At 35.8% G+C, this 20386-nt stretch overlaps 1 protein-coding gene and 1 pseudogene across 2 annotated transcripts in view; one reads left to right on the top strand and one right to left on the bottom strand.

The window, feature by feature from the left end:
* NRG3 (neuregulin 3) overlaps positions 1-20386 on the top strand; it is a 1179966-nt gene that overhangs the window by 117890 nt on the left and 1041690 nt on the right. The gene's annotated exons all lie outside the window — the stretch shown is intronic.
* On the bottom strand, positions 17650-17863 carry LOC118989297 (40S ribosomal protein S28-like; annotated as a pseudogene).

The following is a 20386-nucleotide window of genomic DNA, read 5'->3' on the forward strand; positions in this document are numbered from 1 at the left end:
CTCATAGCTCTGGGGGCTGGAAGTACAAGATCAAGGCAGGTGTGATTTCTTCTGTGTCCTCTCTTCTTGGCTTGCAGATGGCCACCTGTTAGCTCTGTCCTTACATTGCCTTTCCTGTGTGCCTACACATCTTCGATGTCTCTTTTGTGTGTCCACTTCTTCCTCTTATAAGGACAGCAGATAGATTGGATTAGGGCAAATGATAAGAGCCTCATTTGAACTTGATTGGGTCTTTATAGGCTCTTTCTCCTAAAATAGTCATATTCTGAGGTACTGGGGTTAGCACTTAAATATATGAACTTGGTTTGGGGGCGGGGACACAGTTTAGCCCATTATACTATTAAATTAACAATTTAAGTTTAACAAAATGGTAAGGTTAGGAATGTTAACATAGAGAGAAACAGAGACTTAGCCTACATCACTTTGTTATAACAACACCACTAAGAATGATCCAGTATCTTAATGATTATAAAACCTCGGTTCCTTGATTCCTGAGCAGTGGGTGAGAAGGGCCATGTGGGGTGGCCACCATAGGTGGAGAAACTGATGGGCTTTGGCTCTCTGGCCCATTGGATGCAGATGGACCACAGCAGGGGATAGTGCTAAACTGCCTGTGAACTCATTGGCACTTCCACACCACATCCAAGTCCAGAAACAAATGAACACAGTCTGTGATCATATTAACTGAACCAATAGCTGGGCTAGGAATATCACACAAACGGAGTAGTTAAACTCAGAATTGTGCTAGAATACTGGGAGCCCATGGAAACTGCTCCTTTCCTTAGATGTTGGCTGACTGAAAGGCTCTGCCTGCCATTCTCTTTACTGAGTATGACTTGTCTTCAATAACATTAAGATGAAAATATATCATATTTAGACATTTGTTCTTTTAACTTTCAGACATGTTTAGGAAAATATTTTGTGTGAGATAGTCAACATCTAAATCTTTCATATTAACTTTCTTAAAACTAATACTGATTTATTGGTTTTATTATTCTTCACTTCTTATAAGACCAGTCATTACTATCTATTATGTTCCAGGTCTCAGACTAGATGCTATTGATACAGTGTTGAAGTTATATTGCCTCCAGAAAGGTTTCTGTAATCTAATTTAGTGTTTTCCCTCTTTAGAAATACCTGCCTCCACATGTAAGGACATCTAAAATGTGGCAAAGCTCAAATAAACTCAACCTCTTTTCTCCTTTAATTGAATTCTATTTTATCACTGTGGAACGTTGAATAATGGCACCTGTAAACATGCACATCTTAATCCCCAGAACTTGTGAATGTTTTTGGTATGACTGAATGACTTCAAACATGTAATTAAGTTAAAGATGGAGAAATTATCTCAATTTATGCATTTGGACTTAATGTAATCACATTGCGTTTTAAAAGAGGAATTCAGGAAGAATCAGAGCCAGAGAGAAGACAAAGTGATGACTGAGCAGGGATTGGAGTGATCCAGTCTGGAAGAGGAAGGGGCCACACACCAAGGCATACAGGCAGCCACTATAAAAAACAGGCTGAAAAGGTTAGGGAGACATATTCTTTCCTCAGAGTCTGCAAAAGGAACCAGCCCTGCTGACACCTTGACTTTATTGGTTTAAGAGACTGTGTTGGTTTAAGCCAGATCTGTGGTTATTTGTTGTAGTAGCTATAGGAAATTAACACAATCACATTAATCACCAGTCAAGTTCAAAATCTTATAATTTTCCTGCATTCATCTTTATCATCTGCTTTGTAGATTGTCACCACTAACTCCTGTTAATTCATGCTCCTTAGTTATTCTTAATTTTGCCTTATTTTCATCCCAGTCTTACTGCTGTGGTTTAAAACTTGGCATTCTTCCCTTTAAATATTCTTGTCATTTTCTAAATTGCATTTGTTTTTAACCTCATTCCCTCTAAACTGTCCTCCATGTTCCTTCTAAAATTTCCTTATAAATTCCAAATATGAACTTTTTTCTTGCTTAAAATTCTGTGATGTCTCTTGAACTCCTTTCTCTCCTTTCTCATTTGCCAAACTTATGTTCATGCTTCAGGCAATTTAAGTATTCTATTTTCTGTGAATCTTTCCACATACATAAATATTTGCATTATCTTCTGTTTCCAAAGCATCTCTGGTCTATTCCTCTGAATAACTGTATATATAACTTATTTTTGTATTCATTCAATCTTTTCTTGCATGTAGCTCCTTTGATTTCTTGACTTAGTTTTACATCTGCATATTACTATTCATGAACAAGTAAGATTCTAAAGAATTGATGATGAACTATATTAACTGCAAAGTTCCTCTGGAGATGGTTTTATTAAATATGTGCTAGTAATACAAGAAAAATAAAATAATATGGCATACATTTTAAAATTTGTTTTTCATAAGTAATAGAGGCATTACAGAAGATATTAAGGAACAATATGTAAGTACACATTTATTAACATCCATTGTGTGTTTACCACATGCCAGGGCTGTTCTGAATGCTTTGCATACTTTAAATTTGAATGTCATAAATGATCCTATGAGATAAATATTATTATAACCTCATTTTGAAGTTAGGGAAAGTGAGCACAGCAGTAAGAAAAAAGAGATTTGAACCCAGAAAACCTGATTCCAGAGCCGGTTTCTTTTACCCAGTAACTATACCATGTCAGCTGTAAGGTTTCACATTGCCACACTGGGCTGTTGTGAAGTGACCTGGGCCAAGCCTGCAATTAGAGCAACCCAAGACTATCTTCAGGGGTGCAGAATTTCAACTCTAAGATCTGCTTGTAGTTCTCAATTGTATCAAATTTACAACCACTAACGTCTGTATAATGACTACCATTAATATTCTAACACATTATGAAAACTTTTAGAGAAATAAACTTTCCTTATGGTAAAGAACCCTAACTCAGTGAGTAATTGTAAATATAGAGATAAAACTCTGGGAATGTGATTGGAAAGCGCTTGGGAAACACGCAGAAGGGAGGTGAAACAGTGCCAGAGATTTTGGTTAAAGCAGGCACTTTCAATGGGATAAGCCCAAGTTGTAAGTGTATGAACTTTTTATGCTTCTTCTCATCATCCAGAGTGTACTGGAGCATGAAGCATGTCTTTTGAAAGTGCTCGTTGTGACCCATGAATGACTCATAATATCCATTTTGTAGATTATAATCAGCATTTCATAAAGAAAACAAAAGTGGAGTAGAATGGGACAAAACAGTGGGATATACTACAGCATAGCTTGAAAATATTTATGTAAATACCAAGAATTGCACACTTTACAAAAATTACTGCAACAAATTGTAACTCACAATATGAGAGAGCCAATTAGTAGGGGGAGTCCATTGATTGTACCCACTAAGTAGAAATGATTGTTTTATCCTTTTTTCATTAATTTCTCATTTGATTTTTCTGGCCTATGAGAGTCAATTTGATCATCACTATAAGAAGAGGGTACAGATTATTATTATGTTAAAATAACTACTTGTTAATTATGAAACTAAGCCAGGAATTGTTTTGCTTTTTAAGTGTTGATAATTTCAATCAAATTTTGGGCTCTAAAGTTTAAGTGCTTTTCAGAGTATTATTGAATTTGCAACAACTGCAACATTTTAATAGAGTATAAATGAGTCTTAAAGTGGATTGACCTATTAAAAGGAGAGAATGATGACTTTTAAAAGTATGGAGGTAGGACTTTCAGTCAAGATGGCAGCATAGGTAAACACTGTGCTCACCTCCTCCCACAACCACATCAGAATTACAACTAAACTCAGAATAACCACCTGAAGTCTAGCTGAACAGAAGTCCTATAACAAGATATAAAAAGAAGCCTCCTTGAGACTGGTAGGAGGGAGCAGAGATACAAAACAGTATGGTCTCATATCCACATCTGACTGCTAACGATTGAGAGGAATATTTTGACCCCCAGAGCCGGAGTCCTAGAACCACACTAGGGCCTCCAGCCCGGGGTTCCAGTGCCAGGAAGAGAAGTCCTCATAACTTATGGCTATGAAAACCAGTGGGGATTGTGGCTGAGTAAGATGGAGGGCTTCTAGAATCCTAGGTGCTTCTTTTAAAGAGCCTGTGAGCACATTTACTTGGACTCACAAGAGCTTGAAAGGAACCAGAGATAAACCTTACAACTGAACTGTCCAGCAATGGCTGGAAGGGCAGCTTTCTCTCAGAAAGAAGTGTAGGCAGAGATTACTGTTCCTTTAATAAGCCCCCTCTCCACAGAGCCTGAAGGCAGGAGCCATATAGGATACTCCAGCAACCTGGAGTTCCCACAACCAGTGAACCAGGTGGACAACTTCAGGTCATTCTACTGAACCACCCAACTGCCTCCATGGGCCTCACTCACAAAGGGCAAACTCAGTGGGCACCAAAGTCCTGCCAAAGCCAGTCCTATTTCATGGGGTTGGCCCCCTACATAGCACATTATCCACAGTGATTGTGACCAGTCCTTACAGCCAGTTGGCCTGGGGGTAAGTCCCTCTTATTGACATTTCAACAGCAATTGAGGCTCAACAACAGGAGAGCATGATGAACCTGGAACAACCAGTTTGAATGACTAGGGAGGCTGTGCCACTGGGCCCAACTACTACTTAAGGCCACTGTACCAAGACCAATAGGCTTAACAGTTCTACAGGGAGTCAGCTAGAGTGAGGAGGCAAATAAATACGTCCCAAATTAAAAGAACAGAACAAAACTCCAGAAAAATAATTAAATGAATTGGAGATAAGCAATCTACAAGATGCCGAGTTCAAAACACTGGTTATAAGGATGCTCAATGATCTCAGTAAAAACTTCTACAACAAGATAAGAAACAACAAATGGAGATAGAACATATAAAAGAAGACAATCAGAAATGGAGAATACAATAATTGAAATGAAGAATAAATTATAGGGAATCAATAGTAGAGGATCAAATCAGTGATTTGGAAGAGAAGGAAGCAGAAAACACCCAATCAGAACAGCTACAAGGAAAAAGAACCCCCAAAATGAGGATAGTAAAAGTACTCTCTGGGAAAATGTCAAGCAAACCAATATTCTCACGGTGGGTTGCCAGAAGGAGAAGAGAGAAAGAGAACAAGGAATTGAAAACCTATTTGAAAAAATAGTGACAGGAAACTTCTTTAGCCTACTCAGTACAAGTAATAAAATGAAAGCTTTTAATCAAATATACAAAATGCAATGAAAATGACATATTTCTATGTATTTTAATGATTTTTCTGTTAATAACAGTTTACAATTTTAAAAATTAAAATGATTCTTGGAAACGAAGATTACTTAATAAGCCTTCTATTTTTGAAGAAGGAAAAAACATGCAACGTCTTTGGCACAATGTCTTATTCATTTCACAACTATGAATGAGAAATTCCTATTACTAATTAGTCGGGTTTTTATTGCATAGTAAAAGAAGAAATGGAGTAAATAACTATTGAAACTATTTTTTAGCCTGTATGGATACCATGGTATATACTATATTTTAATGATAAATTATCTGATGAAAAGAAAAACTTTAAGTTGTATTGTTAATATATCTCATTATATAACTTTTACAAGCAATGAACACTGCACTAATACAGTCCAGAATAGGTATGTGATACCAGCTGGTGAAAGGACTGACATTTCCAAATGTATTGAGTGTCTAGTTAATGTCAAATATGCATGGCAAATGGCTTTTGCAGCATATGTGGCATAGCTAAAACTTGATTAAATGTATTTTATAATTGGATAATAACATTGTTGATCAATATAAGTGACACTGGAAAAATTTTATATGAATTACAAGTGTGAGAGCACAGAAAATATGACTAGAAAGTTATAGAAGCTAATACATAATGAGCTCCTCAAAAATCACTTGTTAAATTAATCTCAAAGCTTTGGTATCCAAAAAAAATAAGCTACATTTCATGCATGTATTGATAAATTCAGTGAAAAATATTTTTTACTAAAGGAAACTCACTAAAATGTTTTTGATATGTTCAGAGATTAGTTCTAGTCATATCTATATACTGTATCATACCAACATTCTTTGATTGTTTTAATAGTACTAAACTGAGACACCTATGAATCAAAGTATAATATTCAGTTTTTTGCTTGTTACTGAAGAATAGTCTCATAGTAAATAACTGAAGATAATATTTGGGTTAAAATTGCATGTTCAATAAACTAAGAAAACATGTATTTCAATATATCAACTGTATCCAAGGGTGATAGAGTAGTGGTTTATTTATTTCACTAAAATGCTCTGAACTAAGTATTGCCATTCCTGCTTTCTTGAGTAGATGATTCAGAGAGGTGGCCTGAGTTAGCCTGGTTCTTATATCATGGAACTAGTTAACTAATAGAGCTAAGGCATGACCTCAGAGCATCAGGGCTCTAAAAGCTATGTTAGTGCCACTCACTAACACACCTTCCTCTGTAAGGGAAAAGAAAATGAGAGGAAATTAAGTTTTCTTCACCAAGTACATCCAACTTCCATATTTTCTTTTCTAGCTGGGGGAATGGGAGGCTCTTAGTGGTGTTGGTGGTGGTTTCTGTGGTTGTTACTATTATTATTGTTAATACCCATCTGTTTTTCCTGTCAGAGGTTCTGGAAACTTTGCATGTCCCTGTTAAATAAATGCAGTAGGGAAATAGTATGTCATACATGAATGCAGGATATCCAGATGAAATTTTCTATACCATTAGTCACAGAATGTTATAATGTAACCTTAGTTAATCTTTTAGGTACAGAGTCCAGAGTAGAACATTTTCTCTCCCCAAATAAGTGTATGTATATTTCAGGGTATAATACTAAGTTGACAAAAGTAACTTGTTTTTATGAAACTTTCATTCTAGCTGGGGAGAAGTTACACAGACGGGACACATTGATAAGCTTAGAAATGAATAAAACAACTGCAAGCAGTAAAAAATGGAATTAAGACTGTAGATGCTTGTGCTGAGATGAAAAGCAAAAATGGAGGAGAACCTGCTTTAAATAATGGTCAGGAGAGGCCTTCTTCATGAGTTCACTGTTAACCTGAGATTTGAAGGAGGAAGAATGGAAGCTTTGCAAAGAATAGAGTAAAGAACTCTTCCAGAGGAAGGAAGAGCAGGTGACAAGGTCATCAACCAGCAAAATGCATGATGTGATCAATGAAGTGAAAGAAGGTCAATGTGGCTGAAACATAGAAGTGAGTGGGGGAGCAGTGAAGGCAGGGCTGGGGGTTAGAGGACTAGAAAAGGGCCAGAGAATGAGTGGATTTATAAAGCCATGGTAAATAATGTGGGATCTATTTAAGTGCCATGGCAAACCACTAATAATCCTTTCAAAGCCAGGTGTATTTAATAAAAAAGAAACCCTTTTTGCTGTTACATAAAGAATGGATGAATAGGAGATTCATGCTGAGGAGGAGAAGCAAGTCAAGAGACTGTTGAAGTAATGCAGGTGAGACATTATGGTGACCCAGACTGTGGTGTTGGGAGCAAACATGATTCTGAAGTTATATGGAATACGTATTGCAGTGTAGTGGTAGAGTGAATCAAGTAGGCCTTCTTAAGACATTGAATGGCAGAGTGATGGAAAAAGGAAAAATCAAGGATGATCTATGTTTTTGGCTATAGAAATAGATAGGTGATGTTGCTATCACCAAAATTGGGAAAACTGAGAGGGGAATAGTTCTGGATGATGAAAATTAAGAGTTCCATTGGAGATGCCTACTAGAAACCCAAGTGGAGTTGCTAAGAATATAATTCAATAAGCTAGTCTGGAGTTGAAGCTATAAACCTGAATTAGCATATGGACATCCACGATGAGATGACTTAGGAAAAGAATATAATGGTTAAAAGAATAAACAAGGACCCATTATCATACTTTAAGATAATCATTAGAAATTGGACAGAAAAGGAAACCTGAGAGTGACAGTGAGATAGGGATGGAACCAAGGGTAGGTGGAGGTCAAATCTAGAGCTGAATTATCCAATAAAAAAGGATAATCAGCCCTGGCTGGGTAGTCTGGTTGGTTAGAGCATTGTCCTGATATGCCACCATGATATGCCACCATTGTGGGTTCAGTCCGTGGTCAGGGCACATACAAGACTCAACCAATGAATGCATAGATATATGGAAAAATAAATCAGTGTTTCTCTTTCTCTCTTCCACTGTCTCTAAAAATCAGTAAAAAAAAAAAAAAAACTAAAGGATGCATTAGCAGTTCCTATGCTGCTGAGAGATTGAGTAGAAATGTTATTGATAACCTTGAAATGATGCTCTTCTAGATCAAAAGGCACTTTCATTTTTAGTTTTCTTAGAAAATTCCATACTGTTTTCCATACTGGTTATACCAGTCTGCAATCCCACCAACAATGGATTAGGGTCCCCTTTTCTCCACAGCCTCTCCAACACTTGTTTGTTGCTTTGTTTATAATGGCCATTCTGACCGGTGTAAAGTGGTATCTCATTGTGGTTTTAATTTGCATCTCTCTGATAGCTAGTGATATTGAGCATCTTTTCATGTGTCTCTGGATCCTCTGTATGTCCTCCTTGGAGAAGTGTCTGTTCAAGTCCTTTGCCCACTTTTTCATTGGGTTGCTTGTCTTCTTAGAGTGGAGTCCTGTGAGTTCTTTGTATATTTTGGAGATTAAACCCTTGTCTGAGGTATCATTGGCAAATAAGTTTTTTCATAGAGTTGGTTGTCTTTTTATCTTAATACTGTTTTCTTTAGCTGTGCAAAAGCTTTTGATTTTGATGAGATCCCATTTGTTTATTCTTTCCTTTATATTCCTTGCTCTAGGGGATATATCAGTAAAAATGTTGCTGCATGAAATATCTGAGATTTTCCTGCCAATGTTCTCTTTTAGGACTTTAATGGTGTCATGGCTTATATTTTAATCTTTTATCCACCTTGAATTTATTTTTGCCTATGGTGTAAGTTGGTGCTTGAGTTTCTTTTCTTTTCTTTTTTGCACGTAGCTGTCCAGTTCTCCCGACAGCATTTTTTGAAGGGGCTATTTTTAGTCCATTTTATGTTGCTGCCCCCTTTGTCAAATATTAATTGACTGTAGAGACTTGGGTTTATTTCTGGGCTCTCTGTTCTGTTCCATTGGTCTAAGTGCCTGCTTTTATGCCATAGATATATAACTATAGGAAAAAGATAATATATTTAGAGTTCAGTACTATGCCTCATTTCAGTCATCTACTGGGGGTCTTGAAATGTATCTCCTGTGGGTAAGGAGGGACTGCTGTACTATCTGATGGTATTTAATGATACTGGAAATAATTATCTCTGAAAAATAAATTTGCATTTTTGCTATTAATTTTATCTTAAGCAAAATAATATCATCAATGTTTACTATTTTTAAAGTCTAAGTTTTAAATCTCCAGGGTGAACTATGTAAATTTCCAAAGATCAATACTTTTTGTGATTATTGATTGAAAATAATATATTACATTGCATTCTCCCATTTCTGCCCCCCACCTTAGTTATTGTCCATGTGTCCTTTATACTTGTTCATGGGAGGGAGGTGGGGAGCACTGGGGTGGGGGCAGGGCTGGGAATATAAGACAGAAAACTGTACTTGAACAAGAATTAAATAAAAATTTAAAAAAACGTTACATTTTGATCATTATAATAGAACAACTCTGAGAGTATACTGAGAGAATATCATGTTTAATTATGGACTTGGCTGGAATTCTCTTACTCAACAATAGCTATTATTATTTCCAAGTGATGAAATGAAAACCATATTTTAAGTTAGTTTTTTAAATACAATTAATGGAAGTAAAAATGTTATTTCTTTCATTATAACAAGCAGATTGAAAATGGAAACTATGAATAATCCAGCAATTGCAAATACTTTTGTAGAATAATTTTTTTTGTTGTTTTTTGATTGCATGTTTCCTTTATCAGAACTCAAGGATTTCATGTGGACAGCATGTTGGTTTACAATTTAGAAACACACTTTCATTTAAAGACATTTGGCTGTACAACAGAGTGTAATTTGCTGTGTCATCCAAGGTCTGTTAGCTATAAGTGGGAACAAGTATGCGCTATCCTTGAGAATGTATTTGCCTTCTTGCTTCTTTCCCATTTTTCACTACTGGGAAAAGTTAAAGATCATTGGCTAGGACTGGTGTTTTTTGGCACATGAGAAACATAAATATAAATAGGTTTAGTTTCAGGTAAACAATGTATTCTGCTAAGCTCAGAAAAACAAATTATTTCTACCAAAAATGGTTCTTTACACTATTCTAATTTCTTTTATGCATATTTAAACAATTATTAATTTAGGTCTATTTTCTAAAGCTGTGAATGAGATTGAAAGGTTCTCTTTAGCATCTCCTTCACAGCTCTCTTGTCACCTTACCCTATTTGTCTTCTCATTTACTTTGGGGGTTCTTACTCCATTGTCACAGCTGTGCTGTGATTTACTACTGTCATTCCCTGGATGACAGCAACTTTTATACTCTAGTGTCTCTTTAAACATGAGTCTTACAAGAGGACCAAGTAATATTAGAGGTCGATGGTCAAAAGTTTAACCCCCTTGGAGGGACAGGAATCCATTCATATATTAAAGTCTCTGTGAACTTTGAAGTAAAGAAACCTGCCATTAATCTGTATTTTCCCAAATGATTTGTATCATAAAGCCCTTATAATAGATATTGATATTGAGACCCTAGTATACACTTTAGGAAATGCCATATTACTATTAGAAAGCAATACTTTTGTCTTCACTTTAAAGAAGTAAGCTAGACTGGAAATGAATGATACAAGATCCATGTTTTGTGACTAATATCTATCATTTTGTCCATTTTACAAAAGAAAGTTAAAAAAACCTTAGATGTAATTTGGTCACTTGACATACAAGGGTGGGCAAAAATAGGTTTACAGCTACATTGTGACATTATTTTGAGTTAATAAAATTATTGTAATAATCATAAGTCTTTTCCCCCATGAACAGCTATAAACTTAGTACTTTTGTCCTTCCCTGTATTTAGCATTTTGACCAAAGAACATAGAAAAGATGCAGTATGTTATTAATATTTTACAGTTGAGGAAAACTGAGGCCTGGAGAAGGGATATTACTTGCCCATGCTATCAATATAAACGTAGCTGAGGCTGGGATTTAAGTCCTCACTTTCCAATTCCAAATTTAGTGTAAAATCCACAAGATCAAGCCACTTCCATTGAAAGGGAAAAGTACTTATAATGCATTTGATTTACCCCACAGCTTTTACAAATAATTGCATTTGCAGTATTAATGTTTCTTCTTTGTAAAAGTAATGCATGTTTCTTGTTCAACAAGTAGAAATTTTTGTGCCATGTAATGAAGCCTATCAACTTTAATTTTTGGTGCATTAATTCAGTGGCCTATTAACCTCCCATTTTAATATAGTGTGAAGATTTTCCCAGTGCTGCACTTATCCTCATAAAACACTTTTTCTTCATTTAGCCAATTCCCTGTTGTTTCCTCAGTTTTGTTAATTTAAAGTGTTTCACGGAACATTTTAAGAAGTGTAATTTCTGATTCAAAGAATATTACCATTTCTAAGATTTTTGTTCTACATTGCCTTGCAGAACTAAACTCTTTAAAGCCCTATCAGTTTCCTTCTTATCAGTAGTCTTTGGGGGATTATTTTTTTTTACAATTAAAGAAAAGTAACCCTAAATAGTCCACAATTCTGAGGTTATTTTCTTTCATGTTTACTATGTAAAACAGTAATTTAACGTGCTTTTTGTTCCTCTTGGGTGTCTTCATATCTCTATGTCAATAATACTGCATTTTTCTATTTATGAGTTTGAATTGATCTTACTGTAATATATAAAATAGTTATTTGAAGATATATTTTTGATATTTTATTAAGCTTAAAGATATGGCTTATCAATTTTGCCAATTTATCTTCTTTTCAAACCTGACTTTTTAGTTCTTGAGTTTTTAATTTATTCTCTCAGTTTGACGAAATATGCCTTTATTATTTTAACTCTGCAGAAAGTATGTTTAATACTTTGAGAGAATTTGCATATAACATAATAACTTTTGTTATACAAAAGTTACTCTTATACATTAGCAATTAATTAAGAGCTGAATGGGTGTTTAATTCTTGCATCATATATTTTTTGTTGTTCTCAAAAGAATGGAGTATTTCCAATTCTATTGCTTTCTGGTAGCTGGTTGGCATAAAGGTCAAATTTAAAGCTAGTACAGTTTAGTTTAGTTTTTTTTTTTTTGAAGTTTCCCTTTTTTACATTTTGCATCCTTGTAAAAATTTAAAATTATTTCTCTGATAACTGCATTTTCTTTATTTTTCTCTTTCTCAGATTTTTTTTGTCTGAAGTTGTTCTCTTGAATATGTCTTCCATATGTCCCATTCTCTCAGTATGTTTTTGTATTAATCATTTTGCACTGAGCTCAAGGTGAATTCCTTCAGTGTTCTCACATGTTTGATTTTCCTAATTTTTAACTTGGTATCTTTAATTTCTCCCATTGTGTTTTTCAACTAACACAAGCATTTCTATTTGTTCACTTTTCACATTTCATAGAAACAGTATAACTATGTAGTGAATTTTATATTATGTTATTATGTGGTGCAAGTGTATGAGCTAAAAGAAGGTAATTACAATAGCACTTTCCTCCTATATTCTTATATGTTTTTTAGAAAACCTACTTTGGAGAGAGGCATTTCTTCCATTCTCTTAACAGCCCCTATTTCTTCTAACATCTTCTCATAGATTCACTGATCTTCCTCAGTTTGCTTACTTGGTTTCATGCGTGTTGGGGGCTGCTTACTCTGGAAGGAATGACTACTGTATGTGACTCCAATTCAGGAAGTCCCTGCATTTAGCTCTTGTGCTGTTGTGGCTGTTGTGGCTGTCTAATTTGGAGGAGGTCTTGGGGGAAGCCTGACATTATGTGTTTTGCTTCTTGTTCTGCTTCTCCCTATTAATGGAGACAGCTCACTTCTAATAAAACTTGTGTGTTAGCTGCCCCTGAGTACTGGCTTTTGTCTTTCAGGTTAAGGATGACATGGAACATTAGCATGTTCTTTCAATTACTTCTCAGGATTGTTAGGAGGTAGGAAGTAATTGAGGATGAAGAGGGAGACAGCTTACCTCCTTCCATAGGTTTCCCTGTGACTTTTTGCTGTTCCAATCTTATACGAGTCCTTGTAATTTCTGATCATTCACTGATACCTTATCTAGACACAGGTGCTAATGTTGGTTTTATTGTATTGATGTTCCCCATAAAAATGTGGTTGAAGGGACTTTAATTATTTTCCCATAATACTCTGAACTGGAAAATTGTTGCCTGATTTGCATGTGACCCTATATATCTGCCTTTCAGAATTCTGCTTTCTTTCCAATGTATGACTGAGTCAACGAAAGAGTATTTGTTTCAGATTTCTATAATAAAAAGAGGACAGCTGTCTGAGTATTAACATGATGGACCATTTTTTAAATATCACACAATGTTTAGCTTATTTGTGCCAGAAAGATAATTCATCTCATGGCCAGTTGGGATGGAATATTTATCGGGACATCCTGTCTATTGTTTGAAGCATTGGTGGCACTTCATGATATTTATAAAACACTTGAAAATGTTCTATTATGCATATCATGAAGTCTGCAATGTATCCCTTAATACTGCTGTCATTTAGCATTTCAGGAAAATGTTGGCAATATTATTGTTTGAAATGAGATAACTAAGTGGTTTATGGATCTCCATTTTTTCACACTTCACCTTATGTCACAATATAATAAGTCAGAATATTGAAGCATATGCTTAATGAAAAATTAATAGCATCATGATATGATGTAATGGTGCAAAATAGTATATTCTGACCAGGATTTTACATGTTTCTGCCAGTTGGTTATTGTTTTATTTCATATATCTATGATGAGTGCATATTTAGAACATGAGAGGGCATTTTCTGCTAATGTTTTTATTTAGTGATAATGCTGAACTTAACATGTTCACAGAGAGAATAAGAGGGAGAGGAATAAGAGGGGTCTGGGGAAGCAGGAAGGAAGAACAAAAAGGCAGGGAGAGGAAGGAGAGAGAGGGAAAAGGAAGACAGAATCTGATGGTTGTGTGGGTGAGCCTGTGTATATAGGGCATAATTTTCTAAGTCTGAATTTTCTACATCATCATTTTGGAACATTATCAAGTAATGCAATGCTATGATTTAGTTGAAGCTAATTCTGGGCACATCTAAAAATGGTACCTAGCATAAATGTTGTCTCTCTCATAGGCATGGTTTGAAACAAACATATACTAAATAATTTATCATTCTTCCTTAAAATCACATATTTAAATTCTTTAACAAATGAGATAAAGTCTCCATGAATTGACTAGATAAGGTTACTCACCTTATGAATATATAAGAGACTTCAATATTCTCATTTTGTGTAGTAATCAGATTCATCTTCCTGTACTGTATCTGTCCAGCTTGCTCATCTCCTGGGACCTGCTGAGCCCCATGGTGCCTGTAGTGTAGCCTCCTCATCCTGGCACTTGGGATCCCCTGTGATGTGGTAGCTCTCTGCCTTTCTAACACTGTGCCAGCCTATAGTCTGTCTGTATCTTGGGCTCCAGCTAAGCCAAGCCCTTTTCTAGTCTGCATCTGGTTCTGTGCTGTGCTTTTCTTCCTCCATGGAAGAAAAGGGTCACTATGGAATCTCTTCTCTTGCAGCTTTGTATGTGCAAACATTGTCCATGTTTAACTCAGCTCCCGTCTTCTCCTCCAAGAACAGTTAACTGCTGAGACATCAGAATAGTCCATCTCCCCTGAGAACTGGCTGAATCTTTTATCTCTATCGTTAAGAAAGTGAAATGGGGACCTACGGCTGTGTTTTGGAGGGCTCTGAATTCTGATTGCTATGTATCATTATGCCATCTTGATCTTCAGAATGATAACTAATATCTCTGAGCCTCAGTTTCCTCATCTGTGAAATAGAAGTGAATATAGATATAGATCTTATAACATTTGGTAGGTTTAAGATTATATGAATCTTCAGACAAGAAATTAATGGGTGCTAAACGGGAGGGGGGTTGGGGACAAGGGTGAAAAAGGTGAAAGGGTTAAGTACAAATTAACAGTTACAGAATAGTCACAGGTATATAAAGGACAGCATAGGGAATATAATAAATCATATTGTATTAACTACATGGTGTGAGATAGTAGGCTTATAAGGATGATCACTTCATAAGGTATATAGATGTCTAATCACTATGTTGTATACCTGAAATTAATATAATATTTTATTTCAACAGTAATTAAAAATTAAAAAAGTAAAGATTATATCTGAGTCATATATAACATACTACTTGGGCCATAATAGATGTCAGAGAAGCACAGTTCTATGATTTTTATTAAATGTCCTTGTTATCTTCTATTGTATGACTTATTTGAACATAATCTCTCCATAACCTTGGGTTGTTTGAGGGCATAACCTGAGGTAGGATTGTCTTTGTGTCCTCAAAGAGCTCAGCACAGTTTTTAATATAAACTATGAGGTCTGTCCAGAAGGCACTCAGCCGTGTAATATGAAAAATAGAGACATTTACTGAAGAAGATACAAGATACAAGGAATATTGTACATAGGACAATGATGCCTCAGTCCCCTTCAAAGTAGGCACCTTGGGACCTCACACAGTTCTCCCACTTGCCATCAGCTGCCCCCTTGTATTTTCCTGAAGCTCATTGATGGTCTGGAATCTCTTCCCTTTCATAGGTGATTTTAATTTTGGGAAAAGCCAGAAGTTGAAGGATGCCAAATCTGGGCTTTTGGGGCTGAATCACCTGGGTGATTTAATGTTTTGTCAAAAAAAACTCCGCAGGAGATAGGATGCGTGAGCAGGTGCATTGTTGTGGTGAAGCTACCAGTCACCTGTTGCCCATACCTGCAGCCTTCTGAATCATCCAAATAGTTTCCACGGAAGAATGTTTTCAAGGTTAACACAAAATCTGATGCAGATTCATTCTTCTACTCATTCAGTCAGTTTGAATGTGACAACCATGCAGTACACATGCTCACTCAAAGGTGTCTATGGCCCCCAGTGACTAGTAGAGTGAAGTTGTCGTTATTCACAGATGTGCATTCCAGTACAATCTTCTTGGCTGCCAGGTTGCACTGATGTCATGCAAAGCATTCTTGTTATATTAATTGCCGGACTCTTTCTGGACAGACATCGTATGCACCAAATTAAATCTTTATCTTTGTAATACTATAATGATAATGTCATTGCAGCCCAGTTTCTTGAATCATATATGACCTGAGCTGGATTGAGTGGTTTGTGAATCTTCATTTATGATGGTGTGTGACCTCTATGTCAACTGTCTTTTAGATGGCAACAACTTTTGGCCTCCTTTTCTGAAGAGACCAGCTGTGCTTTGCAGCTCATTGCTCTTGGCGAGCTTGACGCTTGACGCTTGACGCTTGACGATTTTCAGTGTGATGATGGACATGGTTTTCTTCAGCTGGGCTAAACAGCAAGGGTGTAGGGAGTGTGTATAAGCCTGTGTCTGCTCATCATCAAACAGGTGAACTTTGAAGCTTATCCAGAGAGTATCAATGTTTAGTATTTATCCACTTTAACCAGATCTGAGGGTGGATGGACTAGACTAGTTAGAGATGCTTTTCTACATGACTCTAGAGACTCTCTCATGTTTGTAAATTAACTCTTTAGAATCTTGTGTCCTAACTTGGTCATTTTGATTCTGTGAACTTTGTGTCCTCCTGGTGTCTTCAAGTCTTCATACTCTGAAGCAGTGTGAATGAATGAACATCTCATAGCTCTTTGTAGTTAACCTTATTGCCATTGATTTTGTGTGATTTGTCAGTATTGTGGGATTTTTTCTCAGTCTCAGTTTCATTTTCTGGGAAAATGGTATTGGTACTGTCTACCTCTAGGGCTATTGTAAAGAATAAATGATACAAAAGGTGTTATGGGCTAAAACAATGTGCATCCTATATAAAGAACAGATGGATGTTAATTATTGCTTCCATGCTTACCCTCTTTTTTCACACTGGAGTCCTCTGAAAAATAAGCCTGCTCAAAAGCATAAGTATAAATCTCAAATACTGCTGGCATTTTTCACTTAAACATCTCTACTTTTTAAAACCATACTGTGGCAAACTTTTGAATGTGAAGCACATTTTCAAATTTCATGGATATTTACTACTTTAATGACTATTGGCAGTGAAAGGTTTTATTTATGAGAAAGAAAAACTTGTACCTTGTTTAAAGCATGTATTTGTGAAATTTCAAGTCTCAACAAATTTCAAATCTCCAAATAATTCCTTTTTTAAAACATAGAGCAGAGCTTGAGGAAAATTATGAAATATAAGTAGAACACATTCCAGAATTCACCCCCCCAAAATGGAAAGAAATGCATCAATGTTTTCAACAATGTAATTTTGAATATTTGGGATATTCTAAATTGTTTTAACTAGGGTTTTTTTAAGTCAAAAGTTAAATTTTAAATAGCAAAAATACAGGAGTGTGACCTTTTTAAGATCAAAAATAGTATCTTTAGAAATTGTAATGCTGTATTTTATTATATATATATTGTATATTTTGTATGCATTTTTTTTACATATGATATAAATGTTTTAACAACAGTTGACTATCATTCCCATGGCCCATGTGGTCCACCCAGATATCCAAGACCTAGACACAAATTCATTGCAGCCTCCAAGTCTCTTGCTCTGATTCCAATAGGCTGAGCATGTTGCCCTCCCTCATGGGGCCTTTCACATTTTAGATAGCGGAGTGCTCACATCTATCAGGAATTCTATATGCCCCTGTGTACACTGTCCCTGGGAGCTGTTCCTGCCAGCTCAGCATCTTGGTAACTTTGGCGGGCTTGATAGGTTTGCACGTGACTCATGTCCATGATGGCAACATGAAGTGATTGGGCAGAAAGCTGTTCATATGCATTTAATTAATTAATTGAATAGTTAATTAATTTTTTGTTTATATGCATTTTAAAACACTGTAAGATCCCATGTCTAGAGCACTAGTAATTCTGGGTCAAAATTTTCTGGGATTGTTCAATTGCTATGAACTTTGATCAACTTTATTCCTAGATTTTCTGAAAACTCTAGAAATAAGTGCTTTTATCCAAAAAAATGTAACACTTTGTCAAATAGGTAGTTAAAATTAATACCACATAGGAGAATGACAGGGTATTTTATTATATTAAAATGAAAATGTATTGTTTGAGAAACATTTTTCCCCCTTGGAGAGGTCAAAGCATTTTATAAAAGTGTACATGTTTTAATGAGACTACATAGACCTCGTCAGCTTTCCTTTTTGGGAGTCATAACACAATTTGAGGAAATGAGTTCTTAATTAGCAAATAGATTCATATGTGCTCATATAAGATAAATTTCATTTATGTCTTTTACAACTAGCAGACTAGAATAAAATTATATGACTGAAGTTTTGCTTGAAAATAATGGGGATACGTTTAATAAAGGCTTCTTCCATGTCTTGAGTCTAATTATATTGTTAATTCATTATTTCTAAATAACATAGATGCATGCGAGCCCAGCTTAGTGGGCAGCTGATCCACTGAGAGAATAAATTTACAAAGTGACACTTGCTTCAGTTAAGCAGTTTTAGATGCTTCAGTCATATGATCCTTTTCTGGACAGTGTTAACCTCTTTGCCAATATCTATTCTGGATTAATTTGCTGGGAACGTAATTGTGCCTAACCCATCAATGAGACTCTATCTACACTTACCAGCTTGAACATTGTTTCGGAAAATGATAGACGATAAAAAAAATCAAATTTGGCCCTGGCTGGTGTAGCTCAGTGGATTGAGTGCAGGCCTGTGAACCAGAGTATTGCAGTTTGATTCCCAGTCAGGGCACATGCCTGGGTTGCAGGCCAGTTCCCAGCAGGGGACGCACGATGGGCAACCATACATTGATATTTCTCTCCCTCTCTCCTTCCCTTCCCCTCTAAAGATAAATAAATAAAATCTTTAAAAAAATCAAATTTTTCTTTGTCTCTAGTGAACAAGTATATTTCTGTTGGTGTTTTAATATAAGTATTTATAACACTTTGGAGCCTAGTTTACCTGCACTTCAAAAATATACTTATTTTCACTCATCAGTAAATTTTATGTAACATAGAAAAAAAGTTTTCATACATATTTTTACATTTGATCTTACCCCAAGTCTTAAATAGTCATTCTTGTCCCATTTGGATAGAAAACAACTGTGGCATTCATCAAAGTTGAGGGCACATATACAGCTTCACTTTTTCTCCATAAGCTACAGAATGTCATTGAAGAATTGTACATCATGGGGTGACAAGGTCAAGTTTGTAGTTTAGATGAATTCCTCTGGGAAAAATGTAAATGGTCAATTTATGAGGTCAAAGACTAGAATCAGAGACTCATTGTTCTTGGCTCTCCCCTTGCTATCATGGCCTATATCCCATGCATCAGGAAAGCTGTTGGCTATGATTTTAACACAAATCAAAGGAACTACTTATTGTCCAAACCACTCTTTCTACTTCCCTGATCTCAGCCTTTAATTTATAAAAATCAAAAAATTCAAAATATTTATTTCCACATACAAGAATGAGAATTAGTATACTAGATAAAGAGGACTGCAGTCTTCTGTCCATTGGAGATCAAGATTCTTAAGTTGGTGACTTCGGGACCTACTACAATGGGAAGATTTGCTGTGTCTTCAGGTGGTAAGTCTCTCTAGTCAACACTTCAGTAGGTTTTTCAGAAAGTCCTTCCTGGTGGGCCAGGTTTTTAAATTCCTTTTATAGCCAGTATAGTGATGCAGATAGCCTGTGTTCCTCTTCTGTTTATCCAGGAACTTTCTCATGAAGTATAAGAGATCAGTGGTATTATTTTCAAGATCTTTAGGTCTTGCAGGATCTTATTTAGCATATTTTACAACTGCAAAGCTTCCTAACTTGTTTCTCTACTTCTATCCATGCTTTTTCTATTCTAAACACAGAGGTGTGACCCCTTTAACATATCATATCATATCTCTGCTCTGATACAGTCTTACTGTAGTACTTCCAGTGGTTACAAAGCCCCACAGAATCTAGTTATTTTTCTTACTTCCTGCCCCTTTCCCACCTGTTTAATCACCTCAGTGGCACCATCTACTTTCCTCTTTCTTGAATATGCCAGCAATGCCCTCACCTCCAGTCTCTGCCCTGGCTATTTGTTCTGCTTAAAATACTCTGGATGGGTATCAACAAAGTAAGAATACTCATTTACTTATATCTCTAATGAAATGTCTTCTTAATGAGTAGTGAGTACACTATTTAAACTGCAGTCTATTAACTCCCATACTTCCCTTTTTCCTTACACTGATTTACTTAATTTTATAGTTCTAATCGCCTTCCAATAAACTATGCAGTTTCCTTATTTGTGCTAT

The sequence above is a fragment of the Sturnira hondurensis genome, unplaced genomic scaffold, assembly GCF_014824575.4.
Source record: "Sturnira hondurensis isolate 20B ecotype Veracruz unplaced genomic scaffold, ASM1482457v3 Scaffold0006496, whole genome shotgun sequence".
Lineage (NCBI taxonomy): Eukaryota > Metazoa > Chordata > Mammalia > Chiroptera > Phyllostomidae > Sturnira > Sturnira hondurensis.